Here is a 23,430-nt window from a genome sequence, read left to right as displayed (position 1 = left end):
CATAAACCAAAATAATAAAGTTCCTTATAAATTAATTTTCACAAAATATATCACTTTGGTGACATGATGTGTCAATTAATATACTTTGAAAATAAGTAAACATGTCATAATTGTAGTTTTTTAACAACCTAAAATATTTGCAAAACTGTATCTACCTTTGGGTCGAACACAGTTTACATAAAACAATATCGTATAAAACTTAATTACAACGAAATTGATTAAATTAATAGATGTTACTTTGTAACAATATTATATCAATCACAAACCCCCAAAACACAATATCTATGAGCCAAAAGCTTATATGTTGGGTTTTTCGTATAAAAAGTTATCAATGTTGTTTCAACTGATAACTAAACGATAGCATATGGAGATTTTCTATGCAAATATATTTGGCATAACATACAAAACTTGTGAGTTTTCTTATAAAGCTTTCACAACTTCTGCAAATATTTGAATCTTTTGGTATCAAAATATTGATTTCATAACTTCTTGCAAATATCATAACCATAAATAACATAATCATACTCAACCAAGATTATCTATAAAATAATTTATACCAACATATATTCGATACTCATGACACAATATGTTCAATTCACGTAAACGAACTTCGAAATCCTACTCAACCAAGATTATCTATAACGATGCTCACTAGAGATATATATTTTGTACATGGAAGGGATTTCAAACATTTTACTTAACCAACCAAACCATTAAATGACAATTTATACCAATATATATTACATGCTAAAAAAAATACCTTCGTTTTAAGTAAAGGAAATTAAAACATTCCACGCAAGCAAGAATACTATTAACGATGCTCAGAAAAAAAATATATGTTCAATGCATGGAAAGGGAATTCAAAAATCTACTCAACCAAGTTTACACATTAATGATGCTCGCAAAAAACATATCGTCGACGTAGGGGAAGAGACTGCAAACATTTGAATGAACCAAGTATACCATTATATTATAATTTTAACTAACATATATTCTATGCCCATAACAAAACATATTCGATGCATGTACTTGGACTTCACACATTCTACTCAACCAAGAATACTATTAACGATGCTCATAATAAATATATGTCTGGTGCACGGAAAGGGACTTCAAACATTTTACTCAACCGAGTCCATTAATGGTGCTTGCAACAAAAATATGTTAGGTGCATGGAAAGAGACTTCAAAGATATTAATTAACAAAATAAACAATTATACTGCAATTTATAATAATACATTCTCAAATATTCTAAAATGATATCTATAATGTCCTCTATTACACTGCGTCTAATGGTTTCAAGAAATCTTGATATGTAAAAACCAAACTCATTCAATAATGACATCTTAAATCGTCCTATATCTTCTCATTCTTTAGAATCGCTAACTTCTCCAGGAAACCTGAATATTCATTTCCTTTTACTAAATCACCACCACTCCGATGTTTGCCTTTTAGGATGGAACTGCTATTACCACCGATAGGGCGATCCTACACCGATATACGACGTAATCTTCATTAATAACTTCCAACAATATATACAATTAACAAAACATTTAGTCAGTCTCTACAAAGCTAAATGGTGAGTTATTGGCACCCCCACCATCACCATCCTCGACATTCATAGCACTCTATTTGACTCCCATGCCAACATCATTCGGTTGATAAGAATAACATTTAAGGTACCATAAGATGCCCATTTTTATGAAGGACATGTTTTTTTACCTTTACAATCTCATCTCCTTTAACATCATCTGCCAATGTGTCCAACAACCGGGTATTATTGTTGATTTTTTACACCGTTTAGATATGGTAGTTGTTATGCAAGTTAAAATCACCCACTTTAACACATGTTGCATACAACTGACCAATAATTACGTTCAAATCTTCATGAAAATGTAACATCCCCGATGTTCAGGTACTTCTAACTCTTTCATGTCTTGATGATTGTTTAGTGGTTGCAATCTTGGGGTTTAGACACGGCGTGTTGGAGGCACCAACACGGCGTGTCTAGACATTAAAAGATGCATGTTTTGGCTGAGAAACATGGCACGTTTTCCCCTTTGAACACGGCGTGTTGACCGATGTGTGTGAAACCCTAATGTTCCAGGGTTTATTTCCCTATTTAAGGAATATGGGGGCTAGGGTTTGTCCACCCTCAGCCTCCATTTGCCCTATCAAGCTCAAGAAGAAATGCTAATCATTTCCTCTCCCCTTTTGTGAAGATAGTTCGTGTTTTGAAAGAAGAGAGTGAAAGAAGGAAGCAAGGTTTCAGCTACCAAGCATCATACTTCAGTGTAGCACTCTCCTGGACCATTGTAAGTGTCCAAGTCTCGATTTTTACCATTCATAGTCGCTAGATCTTGAGTTATGTCCCCTTTTCTCTTTGTTATGGGTTGATACATGGAGGGATCTCATAAATTTTGCAACTTTATGAATCTCCAGGTCAAGAAGACCTTATAGTGGCTTGGATATGGTTCCAACCAAAGTTTTGATGCCATGCATAGAAAGTAGGTCATGAATTCCCTTTTAGACCTAATATGGGTTCAAGACATGCATTGGTCATGCATGTCTTAAAAATCACAGATCTTTGGAATGGTTTAGGTTGTTGAACCACTTCTGGAAAGAGGGGACTTTGGATCTTAAGGATTGAGGACTTTATGGTTGAGCCCTTTCATGGTTAAGCATGTAGTTTGGATTTTTAGACCTTCTTGCGGTACCAAAGGATAAAGTTGGAAACTTTATCCTTCCTAACTGCATTCCTAGTACAGATTTGAGCCTTGGTACTCTTGGGATCGAAAAGGCAGCTGAATATATTAACCTGTTGGGAATCTGGTGAACACGGCGTGTTGGAAGGAGTTTTCCCGCCTATAAAATTGTTTGTGGAACACGACATGCTAAGAAGGAAACATAGCGTGTTGGGTCAATCTGGACTATTGACCTTGACCGTTGACTTTGACTTTGACCAAGTTTGACCTTGAGGGTATTTTAGGTATTATGGGGTTTTGATGGAATTGGTCACATGGTGGTTGTAGGCATTTGAGTTGTGAGTTGAGATTCGGAGTCATGCCTTATCAGTTCTGCGCCGCTTGTGAGGTGAGTATTCCTCACTGTACTTTCGGGTCGAAGGCACCAAGGCTGACCCTTTGGGTTGATAATCCGATATTGTTGATATGTTGAGTATAGAATTAATATGCATGTTGGTATTCATATGCTAGTTTTGATATGTTAGTCTGGTAGATTTGTAGGACTACCTGTGATACTGTCTGTTTATCTGAATATGTTATTATTTGTTATATATATATATATATATATATATATATATATATATATATATATATATATATATATATATATATATATATATATATATATATATATATATATATATATGTCAGCATATTGCGCGAGTTGGGTTGAGGTGGTAGTTCTCCGTGCTATAGCCAACAAACCCTGGAGCAAGCCAGATGTGAGCTGAGGGCCGAGAAGGGCATGCCAGACTTATACTGAGGACTCATGAGCATTCCAGATACGAGCTGAGGTCCGGGAAGGGCATGCCAGACTCGTACTGAGGGCTTAGTGGTAATCAGTCCGAGGACTGATCTGCCGAGGAGCAAGCCAGACATAAGCTGTGGGCCCAGGGGTAAGTCAGACTTATGTTGTGGACTCAAAGGTAATCCAGTCTGTTAGTTGTGGACCCATTGCATACTGTTATTATACTTGTTCTATTTGTTATGTATTGGTATTTTGGGGGAGCTCACTAAGCTTTGGGCTTACAGTTTTGGATTATGTTTTAGGTACCTCAGAGGATCGCGGGAAGGCGAAGGCGTGATCGTGCACCTCCTCATATTGTGTTTTATGATTTTGGGGAAACTCTGATGTTTAAACTATTTTGAAAACTACAATGTAAACAATTATGATTTTTGGTCGGTTGAAAAAGTTTAAATTTGTATGAATTTTTATGAATGTTACAAGTTGGTATCAGAGCTTTGGTTTGAGTGAATTGGAGGAACACTCATGTGAATCCAGTCTCAAAGTAAGGAAAAAGATTTTCAAAATAATTTTCAAATGGTTTTCAAAATAATAAAGGCGGATGCGATGTGTACGATCATCGGAGCCAGTAAGTAGACCCCAAAATACTATACTGCCATCATATGATTAATTTAAGAATTCTAGCATACAAAGGATTCCTAAATTCATTTGCATCATCTATAACATTACATGTCCAGACTATAAATAGCTCTTGACATTCAGTTTGTAACATCACATAACATCAGTTAGACAAGAACACAAGTATAGGTGCATGCTATCTTTCAAAACAATGTGCTTAAACCACCACAAGAAATGACTTGCCTCTAGTCCAAGTTATGTGGAGGTATAAATAAAGGAAAATCACATTTACACAGGTAATCTGATGCCCCTAAAAGAATACCCAAAGAACTTATAAAAAATAGATCATAAAATAAGAAAGATTCTATTCAGACGAGTGTCACATCATGGCCAAAGAGGTGTCACGTCATGAACTCAGAGTCCATAGAGATTCTGGCCCAATCAATTTGCGTCGTCACGTCATGGCATTAGGATTTACACGTCATGATATAAAATATCCGTTAAGGTTTGACCAATCATTTCTATGTCATTGCAACGTGGCAAATAGATGCTCACGTCGTGGTTATCAAACAGACGCAACCCTAGTCGTTCAAACTCTTGACGTCACGACATGACAAAGGGATGCTCATGTCTTGAGAACTAGGCAATTACAGATTTTTTATCATCAAGTGATGACCTTAATCTGATCAGTTTGTGTGCGATCAAATCCTCTATTGGGATCATCTTAACCCCTTTAGACCATTTCTAAGCGACTACAATGATAAGGACTAGCAAGGTACTAACAAACACACCAAAACCAAGAATTATGCATCATTCATGGTTTCTTCTTGAGTTTGATTTGTAGAACAACAAAATGAATCATAGATAGATGTCCTTACCTTATGGAACTCCAGAAATGAACCACTAAGAGAATGCTAAAGAAGAAGCTTCAAGAATCCCACCACAAGTACACCAAATAAACCAATTATTTCAACCTCCTTTTTCACTTAAACTCACCACCAAAGGCAAGAACCCTAGAACACTCTCTGAACAAGATAGAGGCTTAGAGTAGGGTTTGTTGGTTGCAAATCGATTATTAATCCCGAATTAGGGTTAAGTGGTGTATAAATGTAATACAAAATGTCATGTTAGCCCCTCAAAGTGTGTAAAAATAACTATATGGCCCATATGCATCATCAAGTATCCATTTCTTACACTTAGGCCCCCAAAAGTTAACTTTGATCAATTTAAAATTCATTTAACGAGAGAATTTAACGGAACTAACCTCAATGGCAAAGTAGGGAAATTCGGGTTTTTACAATATATCCAAAGGGGTGTAATGAAAGGAAGTAAAATGATGTATTAGAGATTCAATATCTCTTAGATGTAACGTGGAATGTTTAGTGATATATAATGCTCGTTTTATGACATTTATTAGTAAGGAGTTTGAATTATATAACAAATATTATGTGATTGGATATTTGCTGAATGGCGTAATGGTGTGATTATACGTGATTGGGTGTACACGGAGTTGGGTGAAAGGCATAGTGATATTTTAATTAAATGGGTCTTGATTTATTTATATAATTAGTGCTTCGGCTATTATGTAGATTCATTACAGATGTAAAGTTATAGCGAAGAGATGCTAACACCCGGCTCAACTCATCGTTGTAATTTATTTTATAAGATCCATAACTATAACTACTTATATCTAAATGTTTTAACATTATTGTACACCAGGTGACTTTTTGGTTTAAAAAGTTAAATATTTTGGCTGTACTTTATATTAAAAAGTTGGTTGTTACACAATGGAAAAAGATTATGGAAGACAAGTTGAGATTACTTTACAAGAACCAAAATTAGTCCTTAGTAAGGTTATTAGCAGAGAAGAAAGCATTGGAGAACAACTGGGTGTTTCGAGTCAAAGGTAAGATAGATGGCAGCAAAAAGTATAGGGATTGATTAATGGTTAATGGGTTCCAACATAAAAGAGGGTTCGACTAAAATGATATGTTTTTTTTTCCAGTTGTAAAGAAGATTACTATCAGCATGTACTTAGGCATTGTACCTAAAGATCTCCATTTAGAGCAGCTAGATGTGAAAACAATGCTTCTACATGCAGACCTGGAAGAAGACATCTATACGGCACGACTATAGGATCTTCTTATAATTTCAAAGGAAAATATGTTATGCAAGTTGAAGAAAAGTCTGTATGAGTTTAAACAAGCTCGAAGGAAGTGGTACTTGAAGTTTTATAAATTCATGCAAAGGAGTGTATGAAAGAGTTGTCATATGGATCACGATTGCTACCTTGAGAAGTTTGGCTCCTTATGCATCATCTTTTTATTATATATTGAGGACATGTTAATTGTTAGATCAAACATGTAAAAGATCAACAACTTGAAGACGTAGTTCCCCATTATAACATCCCAATTTTCAAGACCAAATTTTTTTGTTTTTAATCATATTACTTATAAAACAGTTACTGAAAAACATCCTCGTCATCATATCAATTCATCAAACCATAATCACATGTCTCAAAAATCATATCATCAAAATAGTAATAATGTCATAGTACAATCCCATGAATCTCAAAATGCGGAATCATGTGTGTGCGATGTGCTGCTACCGTGCCGGCTCCTTCCCCTTTGACAAAGAGGTACCTGAAACCAAAACTGAAAATCATAAGCACAAAGCTTAGTGAGTTCACCTATCATACCACATACCACCTAATGCCTATTCCTCGGTATCTTTCAACCGGTATCGGTCTGGCATAGCTGGGAGCTGGGCTCCCCTTCTGTATCTTTCAACCGGTAACCGGGAACTAACCTCCATTTCGGTATCTTTCAACCGGTAACCGGGAGCTAACCTCCCCTTCGATATCTTTCAACCGGTAACTGGGAGCTATTTCACCCCTACCACTACCACATACAACATATCATAAACATACTGCTAGGCATGCATGGGTTCCGACGACCCCTTCGGTATCTTTCAACCGGTAACCGGGGACTATTCCCCCTACTACCACTATCACATAACATCATATCATGCTAATACATAAAACGTATCAGGTAGTAGCAAACCTAGATAATTATCACAAAGAAAATTATCTATCAACCAACTCCTACTAGTGGGTCGGCATTGTGGCTGTAGACCCACTTCTACTGGAAGGTAACTCACCTTGATGTCGTGCAGTCTGAACTGTCCTCGATGTCGGGATCAACTCCTCTTAACCCTTGCACATAACAACCTTCCTGAATTTACCCTTACATACCCTTAACCCTTACAAGGGTTACTCAGGTCAAAGCCAAAGTGAAAGTCAACCCCTTTGTCAAAGTCAACGTCTGGTTGACTCGACTCGCCGAGTTGACCCAGCAACTCGCCGAGTCCCCAAATACTCAAAACACTAAGACCTCGATCCTACTCGTCGAGTCTGGTACGCACTCGTCAAGTTCTACTTCATGCAAAGTCGGGACCTTCAACAACTGACTCGCCGAGTTCGTCCTTGAACTCGTCGAGTCCTTCTTCATGCAAGAAGGCATATTTAGCCATGGACTCGCCGAGTTCCTTATGAACTCGTCGAGTTCGTCTTCATGCAGTTGGGACTTGCCTTGCACTCGTCGAGTTCTGCTCTTGAACTCGCCGAGTTCCATGATTTCCAGATCTAGTTTCACATCTATTTTGTTGAGTCCTCTTCTAGACTCAACCGGTTCGATCCAAGTAGAAATGGGTTGGGGAACCATACCCTGACTCGTCGAGTCCCTAGAACGACTCGCCGAGTCCCCCAAAGTCCATGTCCATACAATCGATTTCAATCGGGTTTAACACACCCAAAACGTAGATCCGGCCTCCTAGGGTCCATAATACACGTAAAGTTACAAACTTGACGTTCATGCATGGGGTATTTGGCTCAAATGGCCCTAAAATGGTGTCTACAAGATGCATGGGGCTCTTATGGTAATAAAGTTGGCACCTTTATGCCATAGGAAACCTCAATGGTTCCAGATCTGAAGTCATACCCCTTTATAACCACAAAATCCCGAAAATAGCACTTCTAAGGCTTAGAAAAGGTAGAAATGAACCCTAACTAGAGATCTAAGAGATAGATGGTCAAGGTTTCAACTTTTTACCTCAAATGAGCTTGAAATGTGCTAAAACCTCTGGATCGTCTTACTTCCTCTTGATCTCTCAAGCTTCCTTCTCCTTCTCAAACTTCAAATACACACAAATGGCACCAAAAAGCTCAATAACACTCAATAAATGGTTAGGGTTTCGAGTTAGGGCTTTTCTGGACTGGGAGGCTGGGTTGGGATAAGATAAGGTGTTTAAATAGGGTGCAAACCCTAAATATTAGGGTTTCATCCAGACAGTCCTACTCGCCGAGTTGGACTCTTTGACTCATCGAGTAGGTTACTCAAAACCCACGCCCGTGAGAGGTACTATGAATCTGGCTGAGCTCGGCTGGCAGATCCAGCCTATATGCCACCTTGCCCACCCGGGCAACAACCCTGAAAGGACCGATGTACCTGGGACCTAACTTGCCTCGCTTCCTAAACCACATGACACCTTTCAAAGGTGACACATTCTACCCCGACCTGGAACTCCAGGTCCGAACGACGCTTGTCGGCATAACTTTTCTGCCGACTCTGAGCAGTCTGAAGCCTGCTCCAGACCTGCTGGATCCTCTCCATCGTCTTGAGTACCACTTCGGTACTCCCCATGACTCTCTGCCCAACCTCACCTCAGCAAATCGGGGTCCTGCACTTCCTTCCGTAACATCTCAAAGGGAGGACGGTCGATACTCGTTTGGTAGCTATTATTGTAGGAAAACTCTGCCAAGGGAAGGTAGGTATCCCAGCTACCACTGAAATCTAAAACGCATACCCGCAACATATCCTCCAAATTCTGGATGGTCCGCTCGCTCTGACCATCCGTCTGCGGGTGAAAACGGTACTAAAGTGCAGATGAGTACCCAACTCGTCGTGGAATTTCTTCCAGAATCTGGAAGTGAACGCACATCTCTGTCAGAAATCACGGAGACGGGCACTCCGTGTCGAGCTACAACCTCTCGAATATAGTTGTCGGCCAGCTTCTCGAGCGAAATGCTCTCCTAGATCGATATGAAATGGGCACTCTTGGTCAACCGATCCACGATGACCCATATGGAATCCACTCCCCGCGCGGTCATGAAAAGCTTGGTGATGAAATCCATGGTAATATCTTCCCATTTCCACATGGGGATGTCCAACGGCTGCATCTTGCCGTGAGGCCGCTGGTGCTCCGCCTTGATCTTCCTGCAGGACAGGTACCTCTCGACGTACCAGGCTACATCCTGTTTCATGCAGGGCCACCAGTAGTCAGGACGAAGATCTCTGTACATCTTCTTCTCCCCAGGATGAATCGAGAATCGGGATTTGTGAGCCTCCTCCATCAAAATCTGGCGCACCCCTCCATGATATGGAACCTAGACTCTACGGTGTAGTGTCAACAACCCACGGCTATCGTAGTCGAAGGAGAAACCTGACCCACAATACGCTCGCTCTTCTGATGTTCCTCCTTCATAGCCTCCTGCTGTGCCTCTCGGATCTACTCCAGAAGCGGAGTCACCACTGTCATCCGCATGCAAACATCTCTGATCGGGACTGCCTTGCGGCTAAGAGAATCGGCCACAACATTGGCCTTCCCCGGGTGGTAGAGGATCTCACAATCATAATCTGTCACCACATCTAGCCACCGACGCTGCCTCATGTTCAGATTCGGCTGATCCATGAGGTACCTCAGACTCTTGTGATTCGTGTAAATGGTACAACGGACCCCATAGAGATAATGTCTCCATATCTTGAGGGCGAAGACGACCGCCCCAACTCCAAATCATGCGTCGGGTAGTTCGCCTCATGAGACTTTAGCTGCCTCGAGGCGTAGGCGATGACATGCCCTCTCTGCATCAACACTACGCCCAAAACCAAAATGGACGCATCGCAGTACACTACAAAATCCTCCACGCCCTCTGGCACGACGAGGATCGGCGCCTCGCATAGTCTCTGTCTCAATATCTCAAACGCTACCTGCTGCTCAGCCCCCCAGCGAAAAACAACGACTTTCTTCGTCAACCGGGTCAGGGGTACGACTATCTTGGAGAAATCCTGAATGAATCTCCGGTAATAGCCCGCCAATCCCAGGAAACTCCGAATCTCAGATGGAGACTTCGGAACCTGCCATCTCATCACAACCTCTACTTTGGCCGAATCGACCAAAAACCCGTTCGGGTTGACAAGGTGCCCCAGAAACTGCACCTTGCGCAACCAGAACTCGCACTTGGAGAACTTGGCATACAAGCTCTCCCTCCTCAGGGTATCCAACACCTCCCGCAAGTGCTCCTCATGCTGCTCCTGTGTCTTGGAGTAAACCAAGATGTCATCAATGAAAACTATCACAGACCGATCCAACATCGGTCGACATACGCGATTCATGAGGTCCATGAATGCGGCAGGAGCATTGGTGAGCCCGAAGGGCATCACCACGAACTCGTAGTGGCCATAGCGAGTCTGAAACGCAGTCTTCTGTACATCCTCGTCTCTGACCCTCATCTGATGGTAGCCTAAACGTAAATCTATCTTGGAGAACCAAGATGCTCCCTGTAGCTGGTCAAAGAGATCATCAATCCTCGGGAGTGGGTAACGGTTGTTCACTGTTACCTTGTTCAGCTCCCGGTAATCTATACACATCTGATACGACCCGTGCTTCTTCTTCATGAACAGAATCGGGGCTCCCCAGGGTGAACTGCTTGGTCTGATAAATCCCTTGTCTAACAGCTCCTGCAGCTGTGTAGAAAACTCCTGCATCTCGGGAGGAGCCAACCGATACGGTGCCTTGGCTATCGGAGCCGCACCAGGGACCAGGTCGATCCTAAACTCCACATATCTCTCCGGAAGTATCCCAGGCAACTCCTCTGGAAACACATTCGGGTACTCTCGCACCACCGGCACCTCACTCACAGTCGCCTTACCCTCCTCACGGGTATCCATGACGTAGGCGACATATCCACCGCAACCCTGCTGAAGGTAGCGCCTAGCCCTCGCTGCTGAGCATAAAGTTGGTCCACGCTGTGGCCTCTCTCCCTGAATCACCAACTCTCCCCCACTTGGGGTCCTGACGCGTACCAACTGTTGTGCGCAGTCAATCACATCCACAAGGGCTCAACCGTTCCATACCAATGATGACCTTGTTCCCACGCAATGGTATGGGAACCAAGTCCACCAAGTAGTGCTCCTCGAACAGCCTCAAAACACAATATCTAAAAACCTCTGATGCTCGAACTGATCGGTCGTCAATAATCTTGACCTCTAGAGGGCAATCAAACATGCCCGAAGACTCAGGGAACCTCTTGCTAAGTGCAAGAGAGACAAATGATCGGGTAGCACCCGAATCGAAGAACACCTGAACTGGATTACCGTTCACATGGAACGATCCCGTCACCACATCGGGTGCGGCGCATGCCTCCTCGGTAGTCAACTGGAAGGATCGACTCCTCACCACCGGAGCCTTTGACTTTCCCTGCCGGCCATCCGTGAGCCGCATGGTCACCGGAGCTGGCGCCGCCACTGGCGCTGCTGCTGTCAATCTCGGGCAGTTGGCCTTTTTATGGCCCTTCTGATCGCAATGAAAGCAAATCTGGTCTAATGTTTGAAAGGTGGGGGTAGGGGCAGTACAATCCCTGCCAAAGTGCCCAGTCTTGCCGCACTTATAACAGCCTGATCCCGACTCGGTGCGACCAACCGCCTCATATGACCTGCCGTATTTCCCACAACAGCTCCGGCCCTCCTGGCCCTTCAACCTAGAGTCGAATCCCTTGGGTTTCTTCCCCGAAGCTCCAGTAACCTGTCCCTCCACCGCCTTCCTCTTCCTGATGTGCTCCAAGTCGATCTCCCTCTCCCTGGAAATCATGGAATCAAAGAGCGGGCATGCTGAGTAGCTGAAATGCTCCCATATATCAGCTCTCAACATATCATGATAGCGGGTCTTCCGCATCTCCTCATCTCCTGCAAACTGAGGCACCAGTAAGGCCCTCTCCCGGAACCTGGCGGTAATCTCCGCCTCCGCCACCGTCTCAGTAGTGTGTCTCCTGTCCAGAAACTCCCTGGCCAGCTGCTGAAGATCTACAACAAGCGCAAACTCATCCCTAAACCTGGTCACAAAGTCTGACCAGGTCATTGCCTCAATGGTTCAGGCTCCTAGAGAGTCACCAACCAACTCCCACCAATCCCTAGCCCTGTCCCTCAAACAACTTGCAGCATATCGAACCTTCGACCCCTCAGGGCAGAAGCTCGTCAACTGTGTAGACTCGATGTTTGCAATCCATCTCCTGGCCATGATGGGGTCCTTCGCCCCTTGGAAATCCGGTGCACCACTCCCCTTGAAGTCCTTAAAGGACAATATACGCGCCCCTGACTGGCTAGCCGCCCAGTCACTCCTAAACGCCCTGAGGCGATCCTCCATCAGCTCAATAATCCCTTCCTTGATCGACCCGAAAATCACCGGGGTCGACTCAAGGATGCCTCTGGTGATCTCAGAAGCGATGAACTCACGTAGTCCCTCATCAACTGGCTCGACACCTGATCCTGAACCTGATCCTGATCCTGATCCTGACCCTGAACCTCCTTCTCCTCCGTGTCGCGTAATCATCACCATTCTGAAACAAAACACATAACCATCAGGGTCATACATAACCTCGAGAGGTCTCACATACTACAAGTTTCCTGGTTCTATCTCGACCCTGCTTGACTTGAGTACAGATCCTCTGCTTTCAGTAGTACGGGCCTATACTACCTTCCACATCTATACGTACTTTCCCAAAGGATTGTCTTGACTTCACCAAGTCGCTCCACTACTACTGCTCACTGCATTGATCTCATCCTAGGCTTACCCTAGGGTAACTCTCCGATCTACCCTCCGCCATCAGCTGCATAAGGAATCCCTATTATCTTTACCTCACTAGCATGCGAATACCATTACATATCACTAAGACCAGATAATTCTTCGAATGAGAGTTCCTACCCTACAATGGTTGGACTCAAACAAGAGCTGCGCAATAAGGCTAGACCTAACCTTCTGAAATTATTTAGTCCTTGCAATATGTAACTTAACGTATTCGTTTACTAGTTAGTTAAAGATAACTAGAATCCCTAAAAGCACAAAGCAAGCAACATTCGAGCATTGAGTAACCATTCCAAACATATCCTATTCAGGCTGTCAAATCATTGACTAATCAGTTCTAGCATGCAACTCAACAAGCACATATAACACGCACATAAGGCATCTTTCTAGATCCTTAGCCTAATCTAGCATGCAGTTCTCATAGACATATAATAGGAATACAAGGCATCCTTCCTAGATCCTTAGCCCTAATCTAGCATGCAGTTATCATAATCATATTACATCATAACATAACATGTATGGGTATCTTGGGGAAAAACTTACTTGAGCTCGGCCGGTTGCACGCATCACATACCTTGTTCTTTCTCGAAACCTTTTATTTTAAGCTTTAGAAAAACTATTTCTTGTAAAAATATTTCATACCCTTGATTTCAGTTCAGACACCCCCGAAGGTGTGTCCGAATCCCTCAAACCAAGGCTCTGCTACCAACTTATAACATCCCAATTTTCAAGACCAAAATTTTTTGTTTTTAATCATATTACTTATAAAACAATTACTGAAAAACATCCTCATCATCATATCAATTCATCAAACCATAATCACATGTCTCAAAAATCATATCATCAAAATAGTAATAATGTCAGAGTACAATCCCATGGATCTCAAAATGCGGAATCATGTGTGTGCGATGCGCTGCTACCGTGCCGACTCCTTCCCCTTTGACGAAGAGGTACCTGAAACCAAAACTGAAAATCGTAAGCACAAATCTTAGTGAGTTCCCCCATCATACCACATACCACCTAATTCCTATTCCTCGGTATCTTTCAACCGGTATGGGTCTGGCATAGCTGGGAGCTGGGCTCCCCTTCGGTATCGTTCAACTGGTAACCGGGAACTAACCTCCCCTTCGGTATATTTCAACCGGTAACTGGGAGCTAACCTCCCCTTCGGTATCTTTCAACCGGTAACCGGGGACTATTTCACCCCTACCACTACCACATACAACATATCATAAACATACTGCTAGGCATGCATGGGTTCTGACGACCCCTTCCGTATCTTTCAACCGGTAACCGGGGACTATTCCCCATACTACTACTATCACACAACATCATATCATGCTAATACATAAAACATATCAGGTAGTAGCAAACCTAGATAATTATTACAAAGACAATTATCTATCAACCAACTCCTACTAGTGGACCGGCATTGTGGCCGTAGACCCACTTCTACTAGAAGGTAACTCACCTTGATGTCGTGCAGTCTGAACTGTCTTCGATGCCGGGATCAACTCCTCTCAACTCCTGCACATAAGAACCTTCCTTAATTTACCCTTACATACCCTTAACCCTTACAAGGGTTACTCAGGTCAAAGCCAAAGTCAAAGTCAACCCTTTGGTCAAAGTCAACTGTGGGTCAAAGTCAACGTCTGGTTGACTCGACTCGCCGAGTTGACCCAGCAACTCGCCGAGTCCCCAAATCCTCAAAACACTAAGACCTCACTCCTACTCGCCGAGTCTGGCACACACTTGTCAAGTTCTACTTCATGCAAAGTCGGGACCTTCAACAACTGACTCGCCGAGTTCGTCCTTGAACTCGTTGAGTCCTTCTTCATGCAAGAAGGCATATTTAGCCATGGACTCGCCGAGTTCCTTATGAACTCGTCAAGTTCGTCTTCATGCGGTCGGGACTTGCCTTGAACTCGTCGAGTTCTGCTCTTGAACTGGCCGAGTTCCATGATTTCCAGATCCAGTTTCACATCTATTTTGTTGACTCTTCTCGACTCAACCAGTTCGATCCAAGCAGAAAAGGGTTGGGGAACCATACCCCGACTCGTCGATTCCATAGAACGACTCACCGAGTCCCCCAAAGTCCATGTCCATACAGTCGATTTCAGTCGGGTTTAACACACCCAAAACATAGATCTGGCCTCCTAGGGTCCATAATACACGTAAAGTTACAAACTTGACGTTCATGCATGGGGTATTTGGCTCAAATGGCCCTAAAATGGAGTCTACAAGATGCATGGGGCTCTTACGGCAATAAAGTTGGCACCTTTATTTCATAGGAACCCTCAATGGTTCCAGATCTGAAGTTATACCCCTTTATAACCACAAAATCCCGAAAGTAGCACTTCTAAGGCTTAGAAAAGGTAGGAATGAACCCTAACTAGAGATCTAAGAGATAGATGGTCAAGGTTTTAGCTTTATACCTCAAATTAGCTTGAAATGTGCCAAGACCTCTGGATCTTCTTACTTCCTCTTAATCTTTCAGGCTTCCTTCACATTCTCAAACTTCAAATACACACAAATGGCACCAAAAAGCTCAATAACACTCAATAAATGGTTAGGGTTTCGAGTTAGGGCTTTTCTGGACTGGGAGGGAAGATGGAGGCTGGGTTGGGACAAGATAAGGTGTTTAAATAGGGTGCAAACCCTAAATATTAGGGTTTCATCTAGACAGTCCTACTCGCCGAGTTAGGCACTTTGACTCATCGAGTAGGTTACTTAAAACCCACGCCCAAGAGTCTAGTCTACTCGACGAGTTGGGCCTCCAACTCGCCAAGTCCCAGGGTAAAATCATACAATTAATTAAATTTAATACTTACCGGGAACCGGGCGTTAGACCCGTAGAGTTCGAGATGAAGGAAATAAGGACTGCTAAGCATATATTGGGCAAAACCATTGCCAATGACATAGTTGTTGGTACTTTAAAATTTTCTCAAGCAAAGTACATCAAAAAAAAGTTCTAAAGACATTAAGTAAGAAAAATGCTAAGGCCAAAAGTACACCTTTGGGTAGTTATTTGAAACTCGTAAAGAAGCAATCCCTAAAGATAAACGATGACAAAGTAGAAACGACTAATGGTTCATACGCCTCAGTAGCTAGTAGTTTGATATATGTTACGGTATGTACAAGGCCAACTACTAATAATGTAGTGGGAGTTGTCAATATATTCATGTACAATATGCATAAGGAGCATTAGGAATGAATAAAGTGGTTGTTATGCAACTTGAAAGGAACCTTAGACACAACCTTATGTTTCAGAAGGAAAAGGATTGTATTAGAAGGTTCTTTGATGCAGATCTAAGGGTTATACATATTTGAGAAAGAGAACAACATGTTATGTTTAATCGGGGGTACGAAAATAAGTTGTATTTCCAAATTACATAAGAGTGTTTTTCTTTCAAACATCTAAGTAGAGTACATGGCTATGGTAGAAAAAATGAAGGAGCTTATATGGTTAAAGAACTTTCTATAAGAATTGGGGATGCAACTATAAGATTGTGTATTGTATTGTGATAACCAGAGTGTAGAAGGATCAAACATATTTAGATGAGGTATCACTTTATCCGCGAACTCATAAGTGATTGGAATATGAATATGAAGAAGATCCTTAGTATAAAGAGTCCATCAGACATGTTTACGAAGGTGGTGACAACATAAAAGTTAAAGTTATGGCTTCAACTGTCCTTCCAAGTACTTTAAGAGAAGGTGTGGACTATAGAGAGATAAGGTTAAAGAGTTCTAGATTAGATGACAACATATTGTTTGATCAGCCTCCAAGTTGGAGATTGTAGACTTGTGAAGCATAATTCTCCCTTTAAACGAAATGGTATAGTCTTATATGAAAATTATTTCGCATTTCAAATAAAATTATTTTTATAATAACATATATTTTTATATAAGGAGTAGCAAAATAATTCAAATGACAACAACAAATAACAATCTAATTTATATAAAACATACAATAAAAGTATAAAATAACACAAACCTAAAACGCTAAATTCGCAAGAACTAAATCAACTAAAAATTGTCTAAGATAAAAAATAAAACAATTAATTGATTAGTAGAAAAATATATATATACTAACAAATGAATAATGATGTGATTTACCTAAAACTTGAGCGACACTTCTTTAATTAACAAATAGCAAGCAAAAATATGACAATTCAAATACCTAGTCCCTTTTAGTTTATATATATATATATATATATATATATATATATATATATATATATATATATATATATATATATATATATATATATATATATATATATATATAGAGGTTATGGTTATAATGTGGATGATAAGTATTGTGTGGATGTAGGAATAAATGTGGACCAAGAGTTTAAAATACATATTCTAATAGAATACATATTCTAATTGAATACAAATTCTCACAAAATACATATTCTGATTGAATGAACATTTTGAAGAATAACAAAATTTTGAACCATGAGTTGAAGAATAACAACATTCATTCTGACAAACAACCATACACGTTCTTTAATGACTTACAACAAACATGAAAAATATAAATATATTCTTAAAGAATAAAACTAAATTTAATTCATTCTCTAACTAACATCACCCATTCTTAAGAAAAAGATATATGCAATTTTTGAAAGTACAAAAACTGATATATAAAATTTAAGAATGCATTCTGCCAGATTTCTCCTTGAAGAAACAATGGTGTTGTATTTGTAAGGTGGACCCTTTTATTCTGAAAGAATGTTGCTGTTTTTGTAAGGTGGACCATTCTATTCCGAAAGAATGATGTTGCTTTTGTAAAATGAACCTTGATATTCTGAAAGAATGATGTTGTTTTTGTAAGGTGGACCAATTCTCTTTACAAGAGCCTACAATAACAATGGCGAATAAGTCAATAAGAAATTATTTAAAGATATTACAATCAAAACGCATATGAAAAAAATCCTGAAACAAAAACACAAACAGGTGGTGTGCAATATCAATTTAGAACAACTCTAACAAATAACTATAGAGGGTAATCAGAAACATCCCGGTGATCAATATAAATTTAGAACAACTCTAACAAATAACTCTAACTAATCAAGCATAGAAAAATTTGGGATTTAGCTGTACAATCCTAGAGACACCATATGTAACATTGATTATAATAAAGCATAGCAATCTTAAATTCACACATATCGTGTAAGAATAAGCAAATCCAAGCATAGTAGCACTTAAAATTTTTCGCATTTTAACAGATACATACAGTAACAGAAAGGAAGAATCCACATACATGAGACATACACTTAGTTTAAAAATGCAAAGGACATACTTACCAAACCAGAGCTTCATCTATTTCATTGCATCGACTTCATCGACAGATGGAGGCACAGGCTTGGTGGCGGCATGGATAGGGGCGTAACCGTTCTTGTTATGGGTGACGTCATCCTCATCGTCGATGTCGTACTCTTCCTCATCGGAATAGGAGCCAAAGTCCAAGCGTCTGCTAGAACATACCGACCAGATTATCTCCTGTAGTGAACTGATTTAAAAACTGATTTAGATCGCCGGCGATAGGATGGATGGTTTCAAATAATACGGACGAAGCTCTGATGGGATGGGTCGATGGAAGCGGGAGGGATACGGCCAAAGGTTTGATAGGGTTTTAAATAGAGTAATTTGCCGAAATTAAAGGTTAGATGATTTAATTAAATACATTATTAAAATTAAATAATACTTGGCCCATATTAATCCTTACATCGACACAATATTTGTTTATCCACATTTGAACCTACCCCTCTCTCTCTCTCTCTCTATATATATATATATATATATATATATATATATATATATATATATATATATATATATATATATATATATATATATATATATATATATATATATATATATATATATATATGGGCGAAGTTATAATGTGGATGGACAACTATTGTGCGGACGTGTGGACAGTGCTATTATATGATAATTACTAAGAGTATAGGTTGTTTAGTAATGTGAATATGTTCAACATCACACAATTATCGTCATTTTCATGAATTCTCACTAATTCTTATTCATTTTTGTTCTCACACATTGTTTTTCACTCATTTTCATTCTTATAGAATAAGAATCAATAAACATTCTAACAACATTTTGATATAATGAGAATAATAATAAGAAGTCTATAATAACCTCATTGGCGATTTAATTAGTGAGAATGTGTGATAATGACAATAATTATGTATAATTGAACGGATTCATATTATCAAACAAAATATTTTCTTTGTCATTCTCACAGAATAGCACTGTCCACACGTCCGCACAATAGATGTCAATCCACATTTGAACCTAGTTCTCTCTCTCTCTCTCTCTCTATATATATATATATATATATATATATATATATATATATATATATATATATATATATATATATATATATATATATATATATATATAGAGAGAGAGAGAGAGAGGTAGGTAGGTTCAAATGTTTTTCACATCTATTGTGTGTTAGAATGCACCAATAAGAATTTAGTAAAAATTATATGTATTTGAAATGATATTCATACGGGTTATCTACAGAAAAGTCCCAATCTTTTGAAAAAATCATATAATCTATCATTTGTTGTTCAAATATAAAAAATGACTTTTTCGTTAATTTAGGCATAACATCAAAATATTGGGACTTTTCTGTTCAAAAAAAAAACTTTTAGGACTTTACTAAAACTTTTGAAAGAAGTTTGGGACTTTTCTGTAGATAGCCCATATTCATACTTATAATTCTTTTTTATGGAAACTAATTAAATTCTTTATTAATGTCAACAATAATATTCTTTCAGAATGAATTCGTATCTAAAAGAATTGGAGTATTTTAACAGAATGAGACTGTATTCTAGTAGAATCTTCATATTCCATAAAACTTTATTGTATTTTAAGTGAGTGAGTTCTGAAACAAAAAACGAACCCATACAAAAAAAACCTAGATGAGAATTCATTCTGAAAGAATATTTTTGTTGACATTAATGACGAATTTAATTAATTTCCATAGAAAGAGAATTATAATTATGGATATAATTTAATATACATACAATTATGGAAATCATTTAATATCTATCTTTATTTAATTTAATAATTGTTTAATTTACTAAATTCCTATTTGTGTATTGTAGCACATAATAAATGTAAGAAACATATTAACCTAGCCATATATATATATATATATATATATATATATATATATATATATATATATATATATATATATATATATATATATATATATATATGAGTGGGCGAAGGCCCATCTTGCACTAATACTGTTTAAACACTAACACCAACTATGACAATCAAACATGACAACACAAATATAAATATTTATTATTATTATATTAACATATTCATTTCACTAAGTTGTCCATTATATTCATTTGTAATTTTATTAAAACATATAGTTACGAATTTAAGGGTGAGCAAAAACCGCACCGCAACTAAAATTAACCGTATAAACTGCAACCGATAAATCGCAACCGTAATAAAAACCGAAGGTGAGGTTTGATGTTTTTCCAAAATTGCAAATTTACGGTGCGGTGCGGTTATTAGTATTCAAAAACCGCACCGCACCGCATATATTATATAAATTTTTTTTATTACATATTAATTTATTAAATATTAAAAATAAGACAAGTTTCATAGATGAAGGAAGGATAAAATACTAAAAGGCAAAAGTGTTTTTATGTTTAACTTTGGAAAATGGTGAAATTTGACAATTTAAAAATATTTATTGTTAATTACTAATGATTTGACCGTTTTAAGATATTAATTGTTTGTGATTTAAGTTAATTGTCTTATACCTTATGATTTATTATTATTATTATTATTACAAGTAATATGTTTGAACTCTTAAATCCGTTTGAACTATAAAATATGGTTAAAAACCACACAAAATAACGGCACCAAATCCATGCAGTCAATAATTGAAAAAAAACGCACAACAAAAATAACCACACCAAGCGGTTTCAAAAATGGATTAACCGTATTTGCGGTTAGTTGTGAGGTTTTGGTCAATAACCGCACCGAACCGCACCACTCTCACACCTAGTTACGATTGAGAAGCAAAGACTTTACCACTCAAATAACCATTTGCTTTAACATAAACTAGAAAAGATTCCCCGGCGTTGCCGGGGTCGGAAGATATTGCTTTGTAAAGTAAAGTAGCATGTTGGTTGCTTTTTGTCCGTTAATGTGAGGGTAATTTGGTCTTTTCAGGTAGTAGGAACTGAATTTGTCACCATGGGTAAACCATATGGACCATTTATGTAATTTTGGCGGTGGTGGTGGTGGTAAAGTAAATTAGCATGTTGGTTGTTTTTTGTCCGTTAATATGAGGGTAATTTGGTCTTTTCAGGTAGTAGGGACTGAATTTGTCACCATGGGTAAACCATATGGACCATTTATGTAATTTTGGCGGTGGTGGTGGTGGTGATGGCAGATGGTGGTGGTGGTGATGGCAGATGGTGGGTGGGTTTATGGTATTGTGTGGTATTTTCTAATAAATAAAACATTAATTTAAAACCAAAAAGAGAATGTTAAATCTGGTAAACCACAGGGACCAATCGTGTAATTTTGTCTAACAATAATAATAATAATGATGAGGGACCATTTCTGCCAAAAGAGTAAATACTAATAATATGTAATAAAAGGGGAGGGTTATGAAAAATTCAAACCAAAGTGAAAGGTTGTTTGTGAACAAAAGCATAAAGATGAAGGGTCAATGTTGTAAGTGATGGGTTTTTGAGCATTCTAACACTTCCTAAGTGTACATGCAACCCTAATAACCTTGAATCTATGTTTTCTCTATATACATGCAAATTTCTTTTTCAAGGTTATTTCCTAACTAGCATGGCATGGGGATTACATAAAACATAAAAACTAGTAGAAATACATACCTTGTTGTTGCTTGGATTCCTTCAAGACTTTGTGAGCCTAGCACCCCAAATGTTGTGCCTCAAATGCTTCACACAACACCACAAGACTTGGAATAACTTGAGATAATACTTCTAGCACTCAAAATCGGTTATGCCCTCTCTAGTAACACTAGGTCACCATTTTGCTAGCCATAGGGTTCCTTTTATAGTGTTGTCACAATTAGGGTTTACACATGAATGCCCTTAATTGTCATGACTCTTGATTTCCCATGACCCATGGGTTTGTAACTCCCATGAACTATCCATGGAGCTCCATATGGTTATAACCAAACCCATAAACCATGGATCATTAATCCACCATAAAAGAATTGATGATTGTCATAATCAACCCTATATATTTAATTAGTCTCACTTTGATCACCAAATTAATACTAGATTAATACTTGATCAATACTAATTAAATAATACTATTATTAATATATTAGGACTTATAATATATTAATAATCATAAGTGCCTTATTCTCTCATTTAGTCTATCCAAGTATTGCAATGCCATGCAACCCAAATGGACCATGCCGGGTCGGGTCAAGTACATACTAAATAAAGTTATGGACTTAGACACTATATCCAACAGTCTCCCACTTGGATAATTCTAATAACTATATTTGCAAATATGACTTCAAAATCCGACCAGCAATCGTAGCTCTTTCAAAGTCTCTCGGAACTGAGATGATGATGATACGCCATTTAAGATAAGTGATCATATAATCCTCTGTTCTCATGATATCAACCGGACAAACACATGGAACATGGTCTTACTTATTGTCCAGCATTTGTTTCTCGATCTCTGATTTGTTTCGACATAGAACTAAATTGAACACATCAATTAGGTTCTGACCGGGCCCGGTACATAGGTCAAAACCAAATCATCGAGGGGCCCAGATATCGCTTCTATTTCTAGAAGGAACAGATAAACTTCGACTGATATGCTTGTACTAACTACTTGTTGAATTATTCACAAAGGCACGTTTTATGACATCGAGTTACCAATGCATTTTCGTGCAATCAATGAATAACCAACTCATAGTCAACAACTCATATCTCTAGGTTTGAAGATTTATATGATATTACCGTCTCACGATCACTCGAGATAAATTCCATGAAGTGATGCAAGTGAGCGTGGGTTGGATCCAATACTCAGCCCTTATGAGTACTCATGAATGTTGTAGCAACCATTGCATTGTCCAAAGCACTTTTAGACAAATCATACAAGCCAAATTCATGACAGTCTTAAATCAATACTTACTTCCAAAGTTTGACTGACTGTGGATGGTTTGAATAATAACATAATTATTCTGGAAGTAAAAACATGCAAAATTGAAACATAGTAAACAATCAACACAAGATAGTAACACCTTACTCATAAATAAATAACAACTTTTATTTATCATCAAATGTCAATTACATTTTACAAGTTTCAGGAATCTAATTATTGAAACTA

The sequence above is a fragment of the Lactuca virosa genome, chromosome 3, assembly GCF_052849685.1.
Source record: "Lactuca virosa cultivar CGN04683 chromosome 3, Lactuca_virosa_CGN04683_v6, whole genome shotgun sequence".
Taxonomy (NCBI): Eukaryota; Viridiplantae; Streptophyta; class Magnoliopsida; order Asterales; family Asteraceae; genus Lactuca; species Lactuca virosa.
This window is presented reverse-complemented; position numbering follows the sequence as displayed.